Source organism: Acinonyx jubatus, chromosome A3 (assembly GCF_027475565.1).
Source record: "Acinonyx jubatus isolate Ajub_Pintada_27869175 chromosome A3, VMU_Ajub_asm_v1.0, whole genome shotgun sequence".
Classification (NCBI taxonomy): domain Eukaryota; kingdom Metazoa; phylum Chordata; class Mammalia; order Carnivora; family Felidae; genus Acinonyx; species Acinonyx jubatus.
This window is the reverse complement of record NC_069388.1, coordinates 126,672,381-126,697,987: the sequence shown is the minus strand read 5'-3', so window position 1 is coordinate 126,697,987 and position 25,607 is coordinate 126,672,381.

Sequence of the window (25,607 nt, the reverse complement as noted above, 5' to 3'; positions counted from 1 at the left end):
TCTGCCCTTATGACATCATTTAACCTTTGTCACCTCATCAGGGGTCCTATTGCCAAATACAGCCACACTGGAGCTTCTACAGTGAATTTTGGGAGAACGCAAACATTCAGTCCATGACAAAGGGCATCATCAGTAACAATCGTATATTGATAACTTACATGTTGTAGCACTTTACAGTTTACAAACACTTGCACACCCTATTTTCGTTTGAACCTCTCAGCAGAAGGCAAGCAGTGAAAGGATTATTGCATCACATTTGCAGATAAAAAAAAGTCTTGGGATGTTTTAAAAGATGCAATTAAACCAGCTACCTTTCAAGAATTTCTTGATTTAATGCATATACAGGTTGGGTGTTTTTATAAGAAAGAAAACAAAATCACATTAAATATGTATGTTAAGCTCATTTTACCATTCCAGCAAAAAAGATTTGGAAAAGTGGAGTGATCCTTTTTTCTTTCTCTCATGAATTCTTTTATTGTTTTTTTTCCCCACCAGATGCTAACAAGACCCAATTTTCAAATCAATGCTCTACAAATTAGTCACAGTACAGGAAGTCATGCCCCTCTGCTATATACATCAGCCCTCACGTGGCATCTGGAGCCATGCAGGGTCAGTTCATACACAGCCACAGCTTGAAGGTCTGGGTCAAGAAGCCGACTACCCCCAGTACCACACTCACTGGGGCAATGGAGCCTGCTCGAAACAGCTCGGCACTCAAAAGGCAGCTGGCCTACCCCAGTAGGCAGGAAATTAAGCCACGGCCACTCCAGACCAATTTCCCTGCCTTCTATCCAACCCATCCACTCTAGGACCTACAGAGGACAGACTTTTCTCATCTGGGACTCAGCTCCTCCTCTGCATCTGATGGCTACACCTCCCTGACTTCCCTGAGGAAGACCTTGCAAAGTATGTCCCCTCAGAAGGCCGGTCTCGAAACTTAACCCCAAGAAGAAAAGGAGACTCTGTTGAGAAGTCTGGAAGTTCTTGTCTGAGCAGTCAGACATGTTCCTAACTGCTGGCCTTCTCAGGGCCTTTGCTGTGCGGATGCACTGATCTGCTAAAAGGAAAGCATTAGAGGGGCGCCTGGGTGGCTCAGTTAAGCGTCTGGCTCCTGATTTTGGCTCAGGTCATGATCTCACTGTTTGTGGGATCCAGGCCCTCGTCAGGCTCTGCGCTGGTAGCCTGGAGCCTGCTTGGGATTCTCTCTCTACCCGCCCCCCCACCCCCCGCCCCTCCCCTGCTCATGCTGTCTCTCTCAAAATAAACAAACATTTTTTTTTAAAGGGAATCATTAGAATGTACGCTTTTCCTACAGTGTTGGGAATCCCTTACGGGGGACAGTAATACCTCTTCCCACCCCTAGGGCTGATGTCACCAGAAATGCTTTCTGAGAAACACTGTCCTGGGGGGCAGGGACTGCACTGCCTCCACCTGCTCTTCCTGTCTGTGGGCCACCCTTGGCCTGTCCCAGATTTGCCTCAGCCTCACCCATCCTCTCAAGAGACAGGGTGCTGGGGCCACACAGGCGCCTGCTGGAACATTCTGTGTCAACATTCTGCTATGCACCTGGAGAGCAGCCAGGACTGGGCCACATAGGAGGAAAGGCAGGACGGCAGAGCTCTACTCTCACTCTGCCCTGGGTTCGTCGGGAACTGGCTTTATTACCAGGAAAAAAGAAGCAGTTCGTTATTGACCGGCCCTAGTCATTTGCTGCCCCTTGCTCTCACTCACAGGACGCCCCTCTCGACCCTGACGGTGAGCAGGGGAGGCCTTCGAGGGCCTGCGCGGACAAGGCAGACACTATTGATCCTCAAGTCTTTTGCTATCGCTGGTTCTCGGCCTGAGGCAGTCATTAATCAGGAATTTTGCGGGCAGCTGGACCAGCACGAGTTTATCAGTGAAGTTCACCGTGGAAACTCCTGCAGAAGTTTCCATGTAGACCAGACGTGGGTTTATGCTCGGCCACTGTCGTCATTAAAGGACATGGAGAGGGGTGCCTGGGTGGCTCAGCCGGTTAAGCCTCCGACTTCAGCTCACATCATGATCTCACGGTCCGTGGGTTCGAGCCCTGCGTCGGGCTCTGCGCTGACAGCTCAGAACCTGGAGCCTGCTTGGGATTCTGTGTCTCCCTCTCTCTCTGCCCCTACCCCACTCACACTCTGTGTCTATCTCAAGAATAAGATAAATGTTTTTTTAAATTAAAAAAAAAATGAAGGACATAGAGAGCCCCAGGTGCCCCCCACTGCCCGTTTTTGTAACCAGGTTGCCACATGGTGTCTGGCTGGCGGAGGGAGGGGGGAGTCAGATGCTCTCTCAGTTCCAGGCCCTACTGTCAGGAAGACCTGGCGGCTCTGCTCCGACGACGTGGGGACTCCTGTGCCGCCACATAGAGCTCATCGCCCTGCAGGAGGGACTGCGTGGAGAGGCCACGTGGAGCGGCCACAGAGACCACAGAGAGCGGCACCGCATCCCACCAAGCCCAGCCTTCCAGCCTTCCCAGCCAAGGCGCCAGACGATGAAGAAGCCAGCTGGGTTGTACGGGTCCCCACAGACATCACGTGGGACAGAGGTGAGCCAGCCCCACCCTGCCCGATCCAGTTGCTGCCCCACAGGAGCCTGAGAGTAATGAACGTGATCACTTTCGGCCACTGCATTCTGGAGTCGCCTGTGAGGCAGCCGTAAATAACTACAATGGAGAGTAAGCCAAGGGTTACAGACTTTGGAGTCAGGATCCCAGAGCCAAAGGGCGAGCCAGCCGGAGGGGGTGGGGTCAGCAGAGGGAACGGCTGAAGACCCAACGGGCCCAGAAAGGGACACGTCACAGAGGGGCTCAGACTCAGCCCAGACAAGTGCTCTGTGTCTTCTGTTTCTTTTAAAGTTTACGTATTTATTTTGTGAGAAAGAGAGAGCACGGGCATGGGAGAGGGGCAGAGAGACAGGGAGGAGAAAATCCCAAGCAGGCTCCGCGCCCAGTGTGGAGCTCGACGTGGGGCTCAATCTCACAATAGATCACAACCTGAGTCGAAATCAAGCATCAGACACTTAACCAACTGAGCCACCCAGGAATCCCAAAAGTGCTCTGTGCTTCTGGCCGAGCCTGCGGTCTGCAGCAGGCAGAGAAGGGAGGAGCAGGGTCTTAGGTCTGGTCACGTCTCGTGGCCTCATGGAGGAGTTGGCCACACCTGGCACGGAGTCCCTGCCGTCTAAAGAGACACACGCTCCCGCACTCTCGGCGTCTTGGCATGAAACCTCATGCACACACATGCTATCAGAGATCCTCACCCCAATCTTTTGTGGCCAGCAGTGCCATCACCCCATTTTATGGCTTAAGAAATGGAGGCTCAACTGTAAGTGACAACCTGGAGGCATCGGACAGTGCACAGAGCTGGTAGGACTCCCGCCGGAGTCCTGGATGTGGGACATGTGGAACGTCCCCTGTCATCGCTGGGCAAAGGAGGTGAGGTCACTGCTCATTACTTCTTCCCCTGGATGTGGGTCTGAAGGGCACACACTGGAAGTCCAACCTTCCCTTTCTTAAAATAGCTAACACTGGCAACATGGGTTTGGCTCCCAGCTCACCCCTGACCCGCTATTGGAACCCTGGACCACTTATCTGAACTTTCTGGGCCTTTGTTTCCTCCTGAGTCAACACGGATGTCGATAGTATTTACCTTATATGGGAGCAAGTGCACAGTTGGGCCTCTGTGGCCCTTCCTGTGAATGAGGTCGGAGAACCCAGGACAAGCCTCCAGCCCCACTCTCTGTGGAAGGTGGGGTAGCCAGAATACATTTTCCTCTGTGCTGTCTTCCCCACAAAAACTGTGATGTGCACTACCATGGGGTTCTCTAAAGTCTTCGAGAAATGCAAGAATACGATAAGCAGGACAGAGCTAACAAGTGCTGAGCACTTAATATGGAGACTGTGCATCCAGTTCGTGTGCATTACCTCCTTTCTTCTCCACCATAATCCTATGGGGTCAAGACCATTATTATCAGATGTTTTGTTGTTTTTTTTTTTTTTTTTTTTTTTTACAGACGAGAAAGCTAAGACTTAGGATAAGTGACCTGCCCAAGGTCTTGAAGCTAATACCAGGGCTGTTACTAAAATCTGCTTTGAAGTTGGTACTTCGACCCACCACGTTACATCATTATTGGTGATCAAAAGGATAATATCAACAGCAAAAACTACTGGGATTTTAGAAGCCATGTCTATATGATACGGCAGAGCTGCCCGAGGGTAAGTGCACTTGGCTGTGGAAAGGGCTGGGACTCAGGAAACAAAGGGACCTTGATTGAAAATACAGGCTGCCCCTACAAAAGCTCTCTTCAGGGCCTTTAACAGCGGCAGAACTGAGCACCTGCGGGGTTCCTGGTGCTCGAAGCCCTACACCATTCATCCACACACCTCTGCGCATAGAAGTCACCGCCCCTTTTGCAGCAGAGGAAACTAACAAAAAGGTCACCAGCCAGGAAGTGGCTGGGCTGGGGCAGGAATGCAGGAAGTCTGTGCCCCGTCCCCACACACCTCCAGCCCATAGCTCTCTCTGGTCTGCCAGCTACCCATGAGGAGGGAGGGCAGGGCTCAACTGTTTCTGGAGGTCCTGATGACCAAAAATGTTTAGAACCCAATGTGGGGCTTTAGGTGGGCAAGTTTGAAGGACAGCCTGTCAGCCAACCGAGCTCCAATCTATGCCTCCTAAAATCTGAAGGCCCTCGGTCCCACCCGCGACACCAGAAGCTAACAGAGGCTGACCATGAACATGTTTCTTTTCTCACTTCAACCAGCAAGTGCCTGTTCCATGTCAGGGTGTTGGTTGATAAACATTCTTGGCCACATTGAACGCCCACCACACACCTTCAACGTGGATATATTTGTATCCTCATTTTAAAGCCAAAGAAACTGATGTTTAGAGACGTAAGTGACATACTCATGCCTGTTCCACTCCTCCCTCGCATTCTTTCTACTCTAGGTGTGTCCGAGGGATAGGAAAGGGTGGGTTAATCTTGCTCAACCACCTGAGGTAGAAAGCTGCTATATTCTTCCTTTTCAGGTAAGGCAAGTGAGGCTCAGTGAGGTCGAGGGCTCCTAAAAGCCCCCAGAGGTGAAGTGAAGGATTTAGGATTTGACCCTGAACTGTCATTTGACCGTCATTTGACCTTGATTCCCTCTGCATCATCCCCTTTGAGGGCAGGGACCTGGCTTGTCCCCCTTTGGCACTCCACGCGTCAATGTGCCCTACACAGAAAGAGGATGGAACCCAGGAAAGACAAGAAGGAATGGGCACTGGGCAGGGATGTGTGACACGGTGAACAAAATGTGTGAGGAATATCAGGCAGCCCACAGCCTCCGCCTCCCCGCCACGCTGGGGGCCACTAAGGCACCCCTGAGCTTTGCTTTGCTTCCACAAGAGGTATCTCTGGGCCCCGGCCTTTCTCTCCGCACGTAACCTTAATCCCAGTAGGATGCCTTTTGCCACTGTCCAACGGCCTATTCCCAGCTCTCCTCAACCTCTTTCATTCCTTTTTGGCTTCCACAACATCTATGTTTCACTCAGCCAATAATTTTGCTCAATATCTAATTCATCTTCTGTCTTGATAGAAAGCCAAATGGGGACGAGATACAATTATTTGTGGATTTCCAGCCAGCCCATATGTCTACCAGCGTGAGGGTCGGGTTTTCCTCGCAGGCAATCTTTGTTTTTCGTGGAATTACATTCTGAGACAGTGGCCTGCTTTGACATCCTAAAGGACAGGCAGGACACATCTTTCATCTCTCGGTGCCTCGTAGCCACGGTGCTTAAAGCCCTTCTGTAGCCAGAGTCTGCGGCCCGCCGCTGTCGCCACGACCAAGGCGAGAGAGGAGTGTGCCCAGGGGACGGTCGAGGGAGCAGCGGGCAGAGTGTCACGTGAGCCACGGCTGATGTGGGGATTCCTCTCCTCACGCTAGCAAAGGTGGGAAAGGCCGGAAAAGGTTTCAGGTGCACGCGAAAGCATTTCTTTCGTCTACGGAAGTGAGCAGCAAACCAGGAAGTGTAGCTAGCCATGCGACTTCGCCACCATAGACATGCAGGTATGTTTATATCATGTGACAGCGACTGCAGGTATATCAAAAGATTGTTCACGCACATGACTACTTCAAGCTGGCGGGAGTTATTACATCTAAACCAGATCGTGCTATTAAGTTTGTTAATAGAAGCACAAATAGGACTAGATCACAAATTGAGGATTTAAAAGTTTTTCTCTCTAGCGTATCAACATAATCAAACATTATTTATGTCTCACTCTCTGTAATCCTATGTAGTGTTTTATTTTGTGCATCAGGAGACGCTACTTGGAGAAGGGGATCCGCAGGCTTCATTGGACCACCAAAGGGGCCCACGGCGCATCAGTGGTTAAGATCTTCTACTCCAAGGGAAGACCGAAGCTCTTCTACCCCCTCTCCAATGGCACGTAGAGAAAGAAAAAGGAGGAGAGAAAACAGAAGGAGGAAGTGAAGGAGAAGGAAGAGGGCTGGAAATGGTACCAAAGGAATCCAGAGGACCAAGAAAGAAAGCAGATTTGGAGCTGTACAAAACCATTCTAAGAATATAGCAAAAAAAACTCAGTGAAGGAAGGAGAGATTTAAAATAAAGAATCTGAAAATAAATCTTAAAACTCTACACTCGAGTATCTACTGCAAGACAAACACTGAAATGAAGAACCAAACACCCAGAGGACCCCGCTCTTGTTCCAGGGACTCCTAGAACGGCTTCTGCCTGAACCTGCTGAGGCCAAGGCCAGAAGGAGGAAAGTTCTGGGTTTTTCATGGGATCCTCCTGTGGAATGATAGGACCTGAACGCCTTCTCCCCGGCCGCAAGCAGCAGAGGATATAATCCGGCCAATGAGCTCCCGGATGACGCTGAGCTCCAGCTCAGTCCTCAGGGCAGAAGTGGAGTCCCCCTGTGACTTTCTACGGGGATGGCCCAAAGCAGGCGCCACCACTGAGGCAGGGGTGGGGGTGGGGTGGGGCCATGGGCTGCCGTCCCGGCCACACAGGTTCCGGGTCAGAGCAGCTACTGGACCAGCACCCTGCCCTCTCTGTTTCCCCTTCAGTGTTTGCGTCAGATCAGACACAGCCTTCCAACACCGATGTAGCCGAGGGGGCTGCTGGGACCCACGCCCCTATGCCCTGCTTTCTAGCATCGTCCCCCACCCCTTTCACCAAGGGAAGGAGGTGGAGAGAGACCTGGCCGGAGATCAGGCTCCCCGGAAGCAGACCCTGACAGCAGGTGAGGGGTGAGGGGGACCACAGACAAGGGAAGGTGGGCAGAGGACTGTTTTCAAGGCAGCTACTTCCGGGGGGGCGCAGCGCTCAATCCCACTGCGGGAACTCTGCAGGCCCCGTAAGCGACCCGCAACTCAGTTACCCCGCAAGGAGCCAGGGAGCTGGGGTACAGATGGCCCACATCCCCCCAGGGCCTGGCTGAGGGCTGACAAGGTGGCACTGATGGTGGTGATTGGCTCTGGCAGCAGCAAGAGAAAATCTACCCGCCTAAAAACGCAGGTGCTGGCATCTGGAAGCCAGCTGGTCAGCACTTGAGGAGGGACAGGGTAGAGGACGGCAGGGCCCCAGCAACAGGGCTCCGGGGCTGAGATTTATTGAGCTCTTATTAGATACACACTCTCCCGAGTGTTCTACACACTTTTCTTATCATCACGTCCCCGGAGGATGAACACAACTGGCTCCACTTTACAAAGGAGGAGTCGGGGGCTCCCTGCTCTGTGTCCAAGGTCGACCAGGCTGTAACATGCAAAACTCAGAGCTGACCACAGGCTTGTTTGGCTAGAATTTGGCTCCTTGATTTTTCTGTCTGCGTCTCAGAAGGCCCTGCGGCAGGGCCGGCTTCCTGGGCATGTGACCTGCGCGTTCACACAGGGCTCTGGGCTCCGAAGGGTCCCCTGCTTGGTTCTGGGCTCTGCAATTTCACCCTCTTCAAACTACTTTTTGAACAAGGGGGCCTGCATTTCCATTTTGCGTTGGGCCACAAATGACACAGCAGGTCCTGACTCAGGGCCGTGCCCACCCAGGCTCTAATTTCTCTAAGAAACGCATCTCAAACCCTTAGCCACTCAAAACCTGACTGCCTCGACAGAAATTGAAAAATCCCCATCATATGGATGATAATCTTCCTCCCCAAAGTTACACCGAGAATTAACAGGTGATAATGGTTTAACAGCACACTCCCAGCAACAAAGACAGGCCAAATTATTTCTCAATGGCCCTGGCTGTTTCTTTAATCTTCTTACTTCTTCTCTCTGTCGTGGCACAGCAGTTAATAACTTGCAATAAATCCAAGCAGCTGTGACTTGAAAGCTACTGAGGCCCAACCAAAAAACAGATCTATATTTTCTTTGAGGGGTGGCATCTAGGTTACCTGGGCCCAGCAAGGATTCCTCGATATTAAGGCTGTTCTTTTAAGACCCACACCGACATCTCTACAGTCTCACCCAGGGACTTGTATTTTTCCTTTTAATCACCTGCACCCACCCTTCTCCTCTAACCTTTCCAGCCGGCTTGCTCTTTAAAGCGCAGTGGCTGGATTATCAGACAGCGGTGATCACAAACGTGGCGTTGAGGGCAACAGTCGCAAAGCCTGAAGATGTTGGTCCCCCCAAAGACCGTGTTCGAGTCCCATTCTGGGGCTGCAGCCATCGCCCGGGGTACCTGGACACCGACGTGCACAATGTTGTGCGACTCCAGAGGATTTACTGAGGCCAAGAAGGCATCACGTACACCTCTGCGATTGCAATTTCCCCGTCCGGCGAAGCCCTCTCTACTTGTTTCTTAACATTTATTTATTTTCGAGAGACAGAGAGAAACAGAGCATGAGCAGGGAGGGGGAAGAGAAAGGGGGAGACAAAGAATGCGAAGCAGGCTCCAGGCTCCGAGCTGTCGGCACAGAGCCTGACGTGGGGCTCAAACTCACAAACTTCGAGATCATGCCCTGAGCTGAAGTCGGATGCTTAACCGGCTGAGCCACCCAGGTGCCCCAGCCCTCTCTACTTACAGACTATGTGATACAAGCCAAGTCTGAATTACTCCCGTCTGCCTGGCAGAGTGTATAAACGGGCCCCTTTATTCCCTCCAGCCGAACCCCAGAGAACACGAAAGGGCATTCCCAAGGGACCACAGGCCCAGTCTCTCATCCCAGTTCCAACATCAAAAAAGCTCAGAAAACTAAGTTTTTCTCGACTTATTTGGATTATCAGACAGCAGTGATCACAAACGTGGCGTTATTTGATCAAAACCTGTCCTGAACGTGACTGCAGCCAATACTGTCTTTAAAGATCTCTTTATAAGGAATATTCCCACTTTCGCAGCAGAAGTATTAACGGTTTGACTACAAGGTCCCACCCCAGACCTCCAGGGCTATTCCATGATACAGAACACACGCACCATGTAGCGGTCCAAGATCCGAAAAGTCCAAGTTCCACACCACATGCATTTCCTGGGGTTCGGCTAAACCCTTAACACAGCAACCACAGGGCACTCACAGCTCAGGGCATCCTGTCAGGCAGTCTCTCGTCCGAGAGAAGGGATGAGACACATTGCTGCTGGGGAACTTCCCTGGTGGCATCTCAGACTGGCCCTGCACTCAGAAGGCTGGATACGGAGGGCAAGGTGAGCTGGGAAACAGAGGCAGGTCCCCGCTGGTAGGTCAAAGGTTCAATAAGGAGGAAACTTACATCCAAGGCTTGTCTTGGGCACCACGAGACTCTGCGCCTGCCTAAGTCTTAAAAGCGTATAGAGGGGCCTCTGGGTGGCTCAGTCAGTTAAGCAACAACTCCTGATCTCAGCTCAGGTCATGAGCTCACGGTCTGTGAGCTCGAGCCCCGCATTGGTCTACCCACTGCCAGTGCCTGGAATTCTCTCTCTTTCTCTCTCTACCCCTCCCCCACTCATGCTGTCTCTGTCTCTTTCAAAATAAACAAACTTAAAAAAAAAAAGTGTACGTAGAGGCCTTAACTGAGTTCAGCCATGTACAATGTCCAGATGGCCACCTTGCTCTCTCAAGGCTGCATCTGTGAAATCGCTCTGCTGTGGGAACGCTGGACGAAATACACAGGGAAGGGGGCAGGAGTCTCCGATTGCCCGGGGCCATCTCGCAGGTCACCCTGTGGTCATGTCCCCCGGATGACCTCTACCCCGACACACACGCATAAATGAAGTATACAAAGTAGGACACCATCATTTCTGGTTTGGGGTGGGGGAGGGGGAGTGCTTCATGGAGGAAATATAACAGGACCAGGAGATGGCCTGGGAAGGGGAAAGTCATTCCCAACCAGGCAAAGGCATGGAGGCCGGAAGCTGTGGGGAGATGTGGGACGAGGGAGGTCACTTTCAGAGAAGCCAAAGGTCTAAGGGAGAATAGGAAATAAAGCTGGAACGCCCACATGGGGGTGGGGCGCTTGAATGCCACACTGAGGCCAAGCTTGGCAGGGCCACTGGGGCCGTTTTCGGGAAATTAAATCCTGGCAAGGCTGCAAAGAGCCCAGAGTGGCCGAGTGGCCAGGAGGCAGCTTCTGGAATCCCATGGAAAAATGACTAAGCTGTGGCCCAGGCGGTGACTGGCTGTTGGAGTCAGGGGGAGCACACGCTGGAAAGACGACAGACGGCCTAAGCGAAAGGGGCCTGGGAAACATGGGCAACCCCGGGTCTCGGGCCACAGGAGCTGGACATTTGTGCCGCAGCTGGGTGGGCCAAGGCACCCACGGGTGGGCGCCACTCCCCTCGTCGTGAGCTCACGACTGGTGCACCTGTGGCGACCCCACCGGCTGCACCCGTCAGGGCTCAGTACCATCAGCAAGGCTTTTCTTCATTTGTATTTCTCTCCCGACTTAGCCAGTGAGGCCTAATTATTTAAATCTCAATTAATCTCCATAAGGGTTCTTGCATGAGAAGTTTGTTTAATTACCTCCTTTCAACTCCCTGCTGCACATGGCCTTGTTTGGCTTATTGATCACTCGGCCTCCACACTTCTCTCTCGGGGCTGGCAGCTCAGTAGCTCAGAGGACATTCTTCAGCAGCACATCCGCGGGTTACCGAGCTCTTCCTGTTACTGCCCAGGGTGCACCCCGACAGAGGACGGGGCTCGGGACAGCCATGTAGTAGAAAACGAGGTGGAGGGGCGCCCGGGGGGCTCAGTCAGTTGAGAGTCCGACTTCAGCTCAGGTCATGATCTCGCGGTTCGGTTTGTGAGTTCGAGCCCCGCACTGGGCTCGCTGCTGTCACCCTGTCAGTACAGAGCCCGTTTCAGATCCTCTGTCCCCCTCTCTCTGCTCCTCCCCTGCTTGCCCTCTCCCAAAAATAAATATTAGAGAAAAAAGAAAAGGAGGTAAGAGTCTCACCAGCAAAGGCCCCCACCTCCTGTAGCCACGAGCATCTCTGGCCAGTGCCAATGATCCATGCGAGGCATTCCACGCCCCCTCATGCTGGCCAGACATAGGTCCGCCCTGTGTCTGTGCCCCCACGGACTCTCCCCACCACTCGGTGTGCTGCCTACCCTTTGCCCATGCGAATCCCTCCCTTCCTCCAGGGCCCCATTCATGCCCTACCAGCTCCAAAAGACTTTCCTGCACACCCGCCTTCCCGTCACCTCCGTGTTCCCAGAGCCTTGCTCAGCACCTGGACGGGCAAAGGGACCCCTGCTCCTTGGAGCTCTTGTTATGGACTGAATGCGTGTGCCCCCCCCCCCCCATTCACCTGTTCAAACTCTGATCTGATGGTATAGGAGGTGGCTGCATGTCTACACAAGTCTGCCCTCTAACACTCAGGCCAGACTGCAGCATGCATGTCCAGAAGCTCCGAGAGATGAGTTCAGGAAGCCACTTCTGCCCTCTCACATGAAGGGGGCAAAGGCGGGGGGGGGGGGGGGGGGGCGGGGAGGAGGAACTCAACACTGAGCTCCCCAGGCAACAGGGAGCTTCTGAGGAATCTGAGGAGAGGGGACAAGGAGATTTGCATGCAGCAGGTTACAAAACAGTATGGCTGGGACCATCCCATTTTTTTGGTAGAAGTGTGTGTGTGTGTGTGTGTGTGTGTGTGTGTGTGTGTGTGTGTCTGTGTGTGCGGGTGTGCGCGCATGTATGTGTCTTTGTTAGCTGAATTCTAAAAATCAGCATATATAACTTTCACAACAGAGAGTGAAACAAATTCACTTCCTTTTCCAGCAGGTACTATGTGCCTTTTTGAATGACTGCTGTTAAGAGCAGAGTACCGGTTAGAAGAGACTTTCAGACTCGTCAACAAGATGTGTGTGTGATTTGAGCAAATCTTCCGCAGAATTGTGAGAAAACCACCTCCACACCCACCCCTCTGCCCACCTCCACACACCCCCCCTCTGCCCACCTCCACACACACCCCCTCTACCCACCTCCACACCTAACCCTCTACCCACCTCCACACCCAGGCTCTACTCTTTATTATGCACATATGCAACATTCCTCTCCATGTCTCTCTCTTTCTCTGTTATGTACTGAATGTGTCCCCCCTCCCCCCACCCCCGCCCCAAATTTAAATGTTGAAATCCTAACCCTCAGAGCTGATGGCAGTAGGAGGTGTGGCCTTTGGGAGGTAATTTAGGTCACGCCTCCTACTACCATTACCAATTTAGGTAATGAGGGGGAGCCCTCAGGAATGGGATCAGTGTCCTTTAAAAAGGGACCTCAGGGAGCTCTTTTGCCTTCTGTCTGCCCCATGAGGACACAACGAAATGCGGGCAGTCTGTGACCTGCAAGAGGGTTCTACTGGAACCTCTTGTCATAGCAGCCCTCCCTGACCCTCGCTAGGATTCTGGCTCTCCCCCTCACATGCACACATCACATGTGCACACGCAAATCTCTAAGGTCCAAGAAGAGAATGTCCTAGAAGATCAATATTCAGACCATCTCAAAAACAAGAGTGGAGCACCTGAATGCAAGGATCCTGACTTCCGCTGGAGGCAGACATGCCTGTGAAGCAGACGGATGGAGACATAAACACCGTGCTACCTGTTGGACTCCAGGCTCACCTGGGGCTCAGAACTGGGGGGGCTCTTCACTCTTTCATTCAAGTTTCCCCACCCCAGATCACACTGATGACACTACTTAAATCATTTGCTTCTTTATGGCTTTTATATCTACCCCCTTTTTCTAATAGTCTATTTAAAGCTGGAAAATGAACCTCATTTTTTCTAAATGTAATTTGAGCAAATTTGCATGATACACGCAGTAACAAGTGGGTCCTGAATTATGTATGATCCTTCTAATGGGCCGGAGCTTGTTGGGAATGTGTGATCTTATAAACTACTGGGTTTGCTTTTTATGGCAAATTGAACACCATTCCCCCCCTCTTGCTTTACATATTCTCCTAATTAGGGGAGATAAAATAGATTTTAGACCTGAAAAAAGTGATTTCTTTCCAAGAGCCTACATTTGTATGGAAAGTTAAGCTCATTGCAGTCAGCTGCACCCTCTAATTTAGAGCTGTTGTCAGCATAAAGGATAATCATAAAAGATTTCCCCATCAGGAGCTCTTACGCAGTCGAGATCCTAAGGTGACATTTTCAAGTTAAGTAGGGGACCGTGAGCTGTGCTCCTGCGGGCGGCCTCAGAGACTTTGGGATGGGACTTGGATTTCACTAAGGAGGATCGATTTAAAGGTGTTCTACATGTGGCTTGTCTATTCCTCAGGAAGCAGAGTTAAGTTTGAAATTAATAACGATTGCTGCCCCTTATTGAACGCTGACAGCACGCCAGGAGAGGCACTAACTGCTTTTGTGCTGTGGTCTTGGACAGGAGGCGGTTCGTTGATGGCACAAGGCCACTCGGCAGTGACGGAGAACCCCTACTAGGGATTCCAGGGGATTCTGGAGTTGCAGTGGCCTTTCTTGCCCTTCTGTACAGGGGGAGAAGTGGGGTGGGTGAGGGTGGAGGGTGTGAAGAGGTGCGGGCACGGTGGGTGGAGGAAAGTCTATAATTATCCCGAAGTATTGCGTCATCATGAGCCTCGTAGTGGGGTCACTTCTTTCTGCTTTCACCCCAAACAGGAAGACATTCTTTCAGAGACTTTAAAATCCCTTCCCCTCGCTACAGGCTATCAACACACCGACCCTTTGGAGAGACCACACACCGGCTGACTGGGTTCAAGAGAGAAAGCGCCAGAACCCACCACCATTCTCAGGGTGAAAGAGGCACAAGCCTATCCTTTCCGGGGCCCATGGTGGGGGCCTGAAGGGAGAGGCTGACAGTCTGAAAGCAGTGGCTTAGCCTCCGGCCCCTCGAGAAGAGAGAGGAGGAAGAGGCCCCCTCCTGCAGCCTGCCTTTTCTGGCCTCGTTTTCAACCTGGGCAAGCCCTCCTGTCAGGGCGGCTGCCAGCGGGACTGTCTTCTCCTTCAGGAGGGACCCCATAACCACACAGATAGTCAACCCCAACAAGACAGTCACAGAACACAGTGATATCGGCCAGGGGGTGGCAAACTGTCTCTGGAAAGGGCCACATAGTAGATATTTTTGGCTCTGTGGGCCATACCACAACCGTTCAGGTGTACCACTGCAGCAGGAAAGCAGCCATAGACAATATGTAGATAAACCAGTGTGGCTGTGGTTCCAATAAAACTTTATTTATAAAAGGAGGTGGTGGGCCGGATTTGGCCCACGAGTCAACCCCTGGTCTAGACATCCTGCATGTCTCAATGGTAAATAACATCACACCGAGTATACTAATGATCTAGCCATGCTGTTTATGGCCTCTTCTCTAGTAATAGGTGAAAACCTGCCTGTCTTTCTGTGACACTTAGTATCTTGTCTTGATTGTCTGCTAAAAACTACTGTGAATAAGAACATTCATGTCCCCCGGGCAAGCAACTCTTGCACGGAAGTCCATTCCACACTCAAGAGAGCCACGAAACATCATAAGATGTGAGAAAAACACACCAGCTTCTTAGAACACAGCTCTGACTGCTACAATTCCAAACAAAAGGACTTTTCTGAATCAAACATCTGCAGTCAGGTTAATGGCTCCTTCAGTTTTCCCCAAGAGCAAATGGAAGGAGGGTCTTCACTTTGCATTTCTGTAACAACCTGCAGAGATTTCTCTTGGGAATAAAAGCATCATCTTTGCACAGGGGAATTCACCTCTCTACCCCTGGGAGGGGGGAAAGTGTGCTCACAGCTATTCATCAGGATTCCAGAAGAAGTCTCAGGATTCTGATGCCGCTACCCTGACAGACAATAAATGGGCCCAGGCCCTGGGGCAGAGCATGGGCCAGATTTGGGGCTGGAGGAGGTCACATCTGAGCTAAGATTGGAGGGTAGGCAGCAGTTAGGCAGGTGAAGGGAGAGAGAAGAGAGGCTCAGGTAGGGGAAACAGCAGAGGCAATTTCTCTCCTTGAGGAGAAAAAGAGCCCAGAACCTTCTAGAATCTCAAATAGGTTCAGTGGGGCTTGAGGGAGGAACTCAAGGGTGGTTCTGAAGAGGTAATTAGGGGTTGGGTGATGCAGGCTGGTGAAAGTCGAGTTATATGATGTTGGGAAGAGGGTCTGTGAAGCATTTTAAGCAGAAAGGTGATGTCATCACATTTCGCTATGGAAAGAACAGCGATCAGAATTCATGGAGCATTCTGCTCTGCACCAGAACCTGCGCTCCGCTTTTCAAACACTATCCCGTTTATCCCTGGGAACAGCCTGGTGTAATGGCGACGAGCACAGGGTCTAGAAGCCAATTCCGAGGCCACACACCAGCAAGAGAACCCCAGGCTCCTGGTTCTCCTCTAACCTCAGACCTCAGAAATGAGCTGTAGGCCTTTTGTCTTCAAAACAATAGTTAACAAGTGAAAAGATCAGCCCCCACCCCCCCAATATTCAGAAGATGCTCATTTCGTGGCTAATTTCTTCAGACTCAGAATGCATCACTTTTGTGCAGTTGCTGAAAGAGACCCCATCAAATCATAAAGAGAATTTATTCTATAAAGAGTAGGGTAATTAAGACACATTAGTTAGCTCAGCGTGAAACAAAGAAGCCACTCAAAGAAGTCACCTTTCCCTGGAAGAAAAAAGAGAAAGAGAAGGTAATCTTTTGTTTGCTCCCCTTTGCCTTCCAGATGCCAAACTTACTTTTCACATCTTAATTTTTCTGCTGATTTTTTGTTTGTTCTTGGAGGGTAGGAGGTGGGCGCTGTTTTTGCTCAAGTGCCCTGGCCTGGATTCCGGGAGCAAGGCCAGTGTGAGCTGCAAGACAATGAAGTAAGTTCTGCCTCTTTCGGAGGCTTCAACCACAGCATGACAATGACCCCAGCTGTGCCTCTCCAATTTACTTTTTTCCTCTGAAATGTCACAAACACAGGCCATTATCATCTTTTTAAAAAGTAAGAGGCTTTTTAAAACTACCAGAACGCTGGGGGTGGACAGCAGTGGGCAATGCTTGGAAAGAGAAGACAGAATGGAGATTGTGAGGGCGACTGAAGACCGTCTGATGTCACCAGCAGGCCTGGCCCTTCTGCCTTGACTTCCAGAAAGCTCAGAGCTTGACCCTGTGTGTAAGTAGTGTAGGTATGATTTTAAGATAGTAAGTGTGGTTTTAGTGTGAGTTGCTGTGTGTTTTACTTTCTGCCTGTATGTGTGGTTTTTGATCTTCTGTGTGGGGTGTGTGTATGTGTGTGTGCATGCCGTATGGAAAGCCACCTCAAATCTTCTGTGGAATTAGGCAGGAAAGAGACATTTCAGAAACCAGAGAATCCTGCTGCGGTGACCATTTGTTAGCCCCATTTGTGAAACGGAAGCATGAGAGGAACCATTCCCCGGAAACTGAGCAAGGGTCCTTGGCCCCCAAGCAGTCCTTCAGGACTAATAGCAGGGGTATTAGAGTGCATGCCAGCTTGTGTTTTACAAGCCACAATAAACCTGCTCTTCTTTTTTTCTTTTTTTAACATTTATTCATTTTTGAGAAAGAGAGTGAGCAAGCAGAGGAGGGGCAGAGAAAGAGAGGGAGAGAGAATCCCAAGCAGGATCCACACCATCAACACAGAGTCCAACGTGGGGCTCAAACCCACAAAGTATGAGATCATGACCTGAGCTGACATCTGACCTGAGTCAGACCCTTAACCGGCTGAGCCACTCAGGTGCCCCCCACCTGCCCTTCTTATAATGTCACTTTGACATTCTTCCCATGGAGAGGAGAGATCTGTTTCCCCTCCCAGAATCTGGCAGGTTTGTGGCTACGGTGGAAGGGACGCCATGTGGCTCCCAAGGTGAAGTCATGAAGGTGATATATGACTTGTGTTCAGCTCATTTTTGGACACTTGTTCCTGGAACCCGGCCACCATGCTGTGAAGCCCAGGGAGCCGCATGGAGAGGCCACATGGAAGTGCCCTGACCCCCAGCCCTCGCAGAGCTCCCACCAACAGCTAGCCTCCACGTGAGACGAGGGATGGGTTTCCAGATAATTCTACCTTCCAGCTGTCACATCACCCCAGTCTTCCAGTCTTCCCAGCTGGAGCCCCAGACAACATGGAGCAGAAACAGCCCTTCCTGCTATGACCTTTACAAATACCTGACCACGGGATCCACGGGCAGAACACTCTGGGAGTTGTCTGACAATGCCTGTAACTGGCACACAGTGGAAGGGGAAGGGAGTGTGAAGTTTCTCAGCACTGTCGACAGTTACCACTTGGTGACCTCCAACAAGTCATTTCACCTCTAGGAGGCTCAGGGTTCTCATCTGCAAATGGGAATAATACCTCCCTCATGGGGACTTGTTCAGAATTTTGTATAGAAAATTTTGTACGGAAAAGCATTTGATAGATATCAGGAAGCACTGTTCAAAGAGGAAGAATTATTATCTTTAAATTTCAGAAATGTCACCAGTAAGCCAAAGGCAAATTCAGCAGGAATCTTATATGACTGTGGGTGACAAGGCCGGATGGGGTCATTAGGACAGGGTGTCTCTGTCTCTCAACTTTTAACTGTGACCTAAAAGGTAGTCATGAGAATCCAGGAAGTGAAAGTGTACATGAAAAGCATTTAATGACATAGTCCTACTAACTAGCATTGTTTTGAGTATTAAGTTGTAGAACACGTTTACATTAAGGTTGAAAATAGAACATTTCTTAGGAAAGCCCACAAGTTTTCGCTTGTAGCCAGGAGTATACCCACCCCAGTAGGAGACTGGGGATTCTTCTCCAGGACAAATGTCCAGGGTCTGGCAATTTCGTAAGAGTTCAGTAAATGTGGACCATTGTTTCTGGTGCCATCTGACGTGGTTTTATTTCTGTGCAGAATATTTCTTTTGGAGGAAATCTCCCTCTTGGGGATTTCTTGGATCAATTGGCTAGCTCTTTTTTGGTCCTGATTTCTCCCTCCTCATTCCTTATTCCTTCCTCCTATTTCCTTATTTCCTCCCTCCTTATTTCTCTTTCTCACCCTCTCCCTCTGTAAGTCTCTCCAATTTGGAGGTTTGAGTTGGTACAACTCGCTATTGTGAAGTTCCCTCTCTTCAGACTCAGCTCCTGCTTGTAGAGTGTCTTCTCTGAGCTCAACACTCCCCCGCGTGCGGGCGCAGCGAATCCTGGTGACTGACAAGGTAGGGATCGCTGCTCCCATTTTACAGATGAGAACAGAAAGGCTCAGAGAGACTTGTGGTTTCATCCAGAATATACCACGAGAGAGGCATAGCTTGGATGGAAGCCCAGGCCTCTGACTTCACTGTTCTTTCCTCCCCATTCCAGCTAGGCTGAGGGCAAGCTCCCCTCCTTTGTCCGCTTCTACCTCCATGTTCTAGAGGCTTGGGATGATGTCACTGCATTTTAAGTAATTTCAATTAGCCCCTCAAACTGAAGCAGGAGGAGTGTCTGCAAGTTGGTTTTATGAAGGCTAGACTCATTTTGATACAGAACCAAGATATTTCATGTATAATGTTGGCATATTGTCGATTATCCACAGAGTCTGTTTTTTCATCACAAGCCCAAGGGTTCCCTTTACCAGATTACACTCTTTCCCCAACAAGAAAGGGGCTGGTGGGTACTGGAGAGGGTTCGTGTCCGACGTGACTGAGTCGGGCATCGCACAAACCCAGATGTTATTACATCTGGATGTTTGTTTGTTTGTTTTTCTTCCTGGAAAGAGAAATAACGAGCTCTTGAAATTCAAATTCCCATGGACTCTGAAGTCATGAACATATTTAAAACCAGTGTGAGGCTGTGACATTTACAATCACCGAATTCATGTCGGAGAATAAATCCGGAATCACCTACATATGGAATATCCATTCATCTCCAGCCATGTGTTGGGCTATGTATGCTTCAGCACTGAAAATATTCAGAAAAGGTGACAGGCTCGTGTTCTGGAGGTAACCACCCTCAACCGCCAGCCTCTAGACACTCAGCACATGTGCTAAAAATCAGGGGAACCCAGAGACACAGCAGCAGGGAGGAGAGAACGGAACAGCGGAGAGAGACAGGGCCTGGCCGTTTGTCAGCTCCTACCTGAACGGGCGCACTTGGCTTTGCCTGGAGACACAGGTGTGTGGGCTGACCGCAGCAAAATGAATGTCACAGCCGGGACAGGCATGTGAGTTTCTCAGCCAGAAACGCATCCCCATTAAAACCAAATGAGGCTCCCGCAGATGACGTCGGGAGCGCTCAGCCGCTACTGCCAGAGGGACAATTTTTGAAGAGCTAAAGATGCTCACCTCGGCGAGGCTGACAGGCAAACACATGAGGGACGCTTCACTGGCCACCTACCCTTCTGAGGAGACATCTGCCAGCCCTTGCTGTGTGAGTCATCCCGGGAGGCCTTGCTAAAAACTCCAAATACAGGTTTATTTATGCTGCTACCTCCCATTGTCTGGGGGGTGGGCTGTGAAAGCTTCCTGTCTTCCTCCTCTCCAGCCTTGTCGTCCTGTGTCTGGAGAGGGTGGGGACCCCACCATGGCCGGAAGTAAACACCCAGTGTCCAGATCTCTCGAGAGCATCTTTGTTTTACTTTCTGAACCTGTATCTGGCACACTGGTGAGAAGAGTGAAAGCGCTGGAACTTCAGAAGAACCATTTCTCCACATTTCTCATCGGTTTTATGCCTAGAGGCCAAGAAAAGGAAACCCAAATATTCATCCCGCCCTCCCTCAGCAAGTAATTTTTGAGCACTAGTTCTGGGGAGCAAACAAAGTGAGCCACAGATTACCTCCACACAGCTTCCTCCGCTGAAATGTGCGCATGGTGGTTTTCTGCTTTCAGAGTGTGTCTTGTCACCTCAAAGAGAGAGGAAGCTTCTGGAAGCCCACTGTTGTCTACTCCTTCGGGCCCCCCGCAGAGCTTGGCCACGTGTTCAGCACCCTTCTAGGATTCCTTATCTCACTTAAGGCCACAGCCACCCTGTGAAGTCAGTTAGGACCCTCGTTTTACAAATGAGGAATCTGAGCCTGGAGAGCCAGTGGTTCTGCAATGGACCGATGTTTGTGATGCTCTGGTCCAGGCCTCTGAGCCCAGACTGTGCACTGTGTTCATACCGCAAGGCAAGGAAGACACAACGCTGATGAAAGGAGTGAAGTTTTGATCCCGAGGCTCTTATAGTTTAATGGGCGAGTCAACTGAACATCAGGAGGAGGACTGAAGTTGGGAGAAGCCCAAAGAACTTAAGAATAAGGGTAAGGGGAGGGCACCTGGGTGGCTCAGTCAGTTAAGCGTCCTACTTCAGCTCAGGTCATGATCAGTCTGCTCTTGGGCTCGAGACCCGCGTCGGGCTCTGTGCTGACAGCTCGGAGCCTGGAGTCTGCTTCAGATTCTGTGTCTCCCTCTCTCTCTCTGCCCCTCCCCCGCTCACACTCTGTCTCTCTCTCCCTCAAAAATAAACAAACTTTAAAAAAATTTTTTTAAAGGAGGGTGCCTGGGTGGCTGAGTCGGTTAAGCATCCGACTCTTGATTTCCACTCAGGTCATGACCTTACAGTTCCTGGGATGGAGCCCCGCTTTGGGCTCCACACTGAGCCTGCTTAGGATTCTCTCTCTCCCTCTCTCTCTGCCCCTCACCCCACTCATGCTCACACTCTCTCTCAAAATAAATGAATAAACTTAAAAAAACAAAAAAGAATATGGGTAAGTCTGGGAGCTAAGGTCATTGGCTCAACGCTCCATCCAGGGGCCTCGTCTTGCCACTGGGGCCACAAGCACCGCGTCTGCTTCTCTGCAGCCCGTCAGAGGTTTGCCAGTGGTGGCTCTGCCCCTCCAGCTGCCCTTGGTCGGACTGTCATGCCTTTCACTGCCTGGCCCCGGGGCTCCCATGCTCACTCTCCCGCACTTGGTCACACATGACACCATAGCATGCATTCCACACATCAGGCAGTGTGGCTTCGGGCCAGGAGTGCCCCTCTACCCCAGCTGCCTTGACAAAACTTCCAGAGCCGTGTGCACCAAGGCGATTTCCAGAACTCATCCCAGGAAAGCCTGTCACAGACCCAACTGTCAAAAACGTCACTCCCTCAGAACTCCTGGCAATCTCCGAATCTAGTTAAAGAAAGGTAAGATTTGTTTACTAATGGAATGGCTTCTGTGTTTCACCCGTTTTATTACCGACTCGACTAGGGTTCCATTCAGAAAGCCCATATTGAGCAAATGCCCTGGGTGGGGCAGCGTGCAGGCGCTGCGGCAGACGGGAGGCCAGGACACAAGCCTGGCCCTCCAGAGCCCCTCCCCCCCCCCAAGGCAAAGGCTCACTATGCGGCCATGACACAACACGTCCCAGCAGCCCACGGCTGCTGGCTTTGCTTTCTGTGTATTCATTGTTTAATAAAGGCAGCAGAATAGGAAAAAGTAGGGGGCTTGTAGTCAGCCAGCTTCTTGCCTAGGGCCTGACACGGCCTGATTCCTCAGAACACACTGGAGATAGTTGCCCTCTCTCCGCGTAGTCAAGGCAGCTCTGTGCCCTGCCTGTACCCATCACCTCCCGTATCCATAGCCCCGAAACACAGGGTGGTTGCTGGGATGTTGAGAGACATAATTATCACATCACTTCATGAGCGAATTAGGAGCAAACAACTCATTTCCTGGGTCTCCTGTCGAGTTTAAATACAAGACAGCAGCCTCAGACAGGGAGAAATCTGGCAGATCTTACCTGGGGCCCGAAGCTAGGCTAAACACCGTCTTTGAAAAAGAATGAAAAAGGCAGAGGTGAAGGTGTGTGTTTCCAGACTCCTGGCGCCCAGCTCTGTGCCAGGGGCGGGAGAGGTGGCAAGGACCCTCATGCCTGCTCTCTGTGCCCCTGGGAACCAGCCTGAGGTGTGGGACTAACATGACACAACCAGAGACCCTCACTGTGTGGTGCCGTGCTCCAGGGACTCAGAGGGTGGACAGACTCAGGTCCTGCCACTGAGGAGTCCCTGTGTAGTGAAGGACATGCAGATGTCCGTGGTGACTACAGTCCCCGCCACGAAGACCCAGGTTGGGAGAAGGCGAGTGGCAGGGCCCTAAACCCAGTCTGGGGGTGTCCAGACAAGCTCCCAGCAGGTGAAACATCACCTCAATTCTGGAGAACAAGACAGAGACGAAGAGGAAAACATTCCAGGTCTAGGGCAGCACTTACGAGTACAGGACTGGGGACATGTTCAGGCAAGGGGGTGCTGGAGGTTTACCGGACGTGGGGTCTCACCTGATCCTGAGAAGCCACACAGGATTAGCCCAGGAGAGGACGCTTGACTTGTGTGAGCCCTGGGACTGCAGCTCCATGGGACAGCAGTGGCTGAGGCCTCGCTCACGCCTGTAACTGCAGCCTCAGCAGGATGGCAAGACAGCTGAAATCCTGGCCTCATCACAACTGATGGGAGATATACAGAAAAGAAAGAATTAAGAATAAGAATACCTGTAGCCTAGAGATTTGAGACTTATTTCCTTATGTAAGTTCATAGCAATCAGATGAAATGACCCAGAGAGAATCTTCCATGGCTAATCTTCCCATTGTAGGAAAGAGAAAACCTTCTTAGATCCCAAGCTCTGTGGCCCATCAGTATGGTTTCCTGAGCGTGGGAGATGAACCTGGCATCGGGCATTTTGGTTTGTATCTGGGAGCGTTTGCCTGGATGGTCCCTGGTAAGCAACTTACATCCAGCTTGCCCTAAACCCCTGCTCTAGGAAGCCCTCCTCACTTACCGAACCCCTTGATCCTGTAGGGTGGACTAGAGCCACAAACTTTAATCCTAAGGTTCTAAGACTACTCATTAGGCCTTGTTGGAGGGGGGTCAGGGGCACAGGCTTTCTCAGAGCCAAGCCCAACAAAATCACTGCACACAGCCTTGGGCAGGACTCTCTATAACTGTCTATAAGATGAAGGGGGGCAGGCAGCTGAGTGGGGTGTGGGAGCTCAGAGGGCATGCACGGGATACAGGGGAAAGGACAAGGGAACAAGAATCAGACAGGTCTGGGTTCAAGGTCAAATCTCTCCAGCTTACAAAAGCTACGTACCTGCCGGAAGTCAGGTGACCTCTTGGGGTCTCAGTTTCCTCCTATGTCAGCTTTCAGATAGCATCCGAACTCTTATCAGGAGGTAAAAGCTTTGTATTATAGCCAGAAGACAGTGTCAACATCTGGTCAGTTCCCAGGACCCTAGAGCACAGGGACAGTCTTGTGTAGATGTTAACTTTACTGACCAAAGGCCCTGAACAGGCTGAAAGGCCATGAGCCAGGTTCACAGAATAGGAGTCAGCAGCCTGGTGCCCAAACCCCTGCTAACAGAATCTCCCCTGAGGAGGACCCAGGAGGCTACTGGCTCCAGAGCGAGGAGGAGCAAATCTGATTCTCCTATGAGTCTGAACAAAGAGATGTCCACCCCAGTGAGTCTGTAGCTGAGCCAAATATCGTGCACCAGAACGAGAGTGAGGCCTTCCCCACTAGCTCTCCCTTGGCTCCACAAGATCCAAGTTTTTGGAAGTTCTCTTCTTTTTAAATAATTTTATTTTATTTTTTATTTGAGAGAGAGAGAGAGAGAGAGCACGCTGGGGAGAGGGGCACAGGGAAAGAGAGAATCTGAAGCAGGCCCCATGCTCAGTTCATAGCCCAATGCAGGACTCAATCTCACGACCCTGGGATTGTGACCTGAGCTGAAATCAAGAGTTGGACGCTCAGCTGACTGAGCCTGCCGGGCACCCCCCTGGCAGGCCTCTTCTGAGGCACCCTGGAGTGTGCCTGTTCTAACAAAGGGTCCTGCTAGTTATGTTTTGCTAAAAAAAATTATGTTTTGCTGAGTAAATCTGAGGATCTAATTGGCTTTATTAAGCAATTCATGAAGTGGACGGCATTCCCTCCAGCAAGCAGATGGGAGCTCCACAGAGGGGCACCAATGGATGGTTTTCATAGGGAGGAGGGCAGGGTATGAAGGGATTAGCGAAAGAAAAGAGGGTTCCAGGCAACATCACCTTCCCTGAAGGGGAAGGGAAGGGGGTCTTTTGGGGGGGATCTCCTCATCTTCCTTCAGAGGATGGAGAGAGCCCACGTGACAGATTACCTCATTGGTGCCAACCAGAAAATTCCAGATTGGCTGGCTTAAAATTTCTTGCCTGGAGAGGTTGAGACTGCAATTAAGTCTTGCTTTGCTGTCCTGGGGGTCAAGTGACTCCATCTTGGGCCTGTGGCTTTCTTTCTAACAGTTTATAGCAAGAAAAGCATTTCCTTCTGAGCCGGGTCCAGTCAGCTACAGAGAGTGGGCACCTTCCAGCTCCTCCCTTCCTATCCAACCTTGCCCACCAGAACCGTCTTTATTGAAGCAAAGGCACGAAGGACAGAAGTCAGGGTTGAGATCCGCAGCCAGCTGGGACGGAATACATGAAACACGGTTAAAGGGAGTTTCTAGGCTCACACAGGTTATAGAGCAAGACTGAAAAAACCTCGCCAGGATTTTTCAAAGCCACTTCAGGTAAGAAAAAGTATGGAGAATGATTTCTGAAAGCGAGGGCAGATAGAAATTCAGAAGCTCCAGCCCAGTTAGCTTGATGTCAATTCTGGGCAGAAACCTGTTGATGGGGATCAGCCAGATGCATGAGTTTGGTCGGTGACACTGACATTGCCCGTCTCACTTTAGAAATGTGCTATGGGCAGAATCCAGCTTCTTTCACCCAAATACTTGGTAAAATGCTTTTTTCAAAGCAAGATGAGGAAGGAGAAACGGCATAATGTGCGTTGAGGTAGCCATTCACAGAGTGGAGCTATCCCTTTGGAAGCCACTTCGTGGGAGAGCTGACCCACTGGTTGTTTTTGCGTGGAAATCCACAAGCGGGTTTTATATGGTGGCAACTTTTGCCTCAACTTGCCAACAATCAGAGCTGTTCAATAATACACTGACATCCTCCGAGAGGGAGCTCCCCGTCACAAAAGGTATTCAACTAACATATTAACATCTGCTAGCATGGCTCTTAGAGGCGCACACAGTGTCGGGGTACAGAACGAAAAGACCCAAACGCCAGGATTTGCTTGGCCAATCACCACCTCCGCGACCTTGGGAAATTCCCTTAACCGTTCAAACTCTCGGCCAACTCTTATGTAAAATGAAGATAATTTTTTATAGGGAGGCTGTGAGTTCCAGGAGATGGTAAGTCATAAATTAAATGAGATAATGT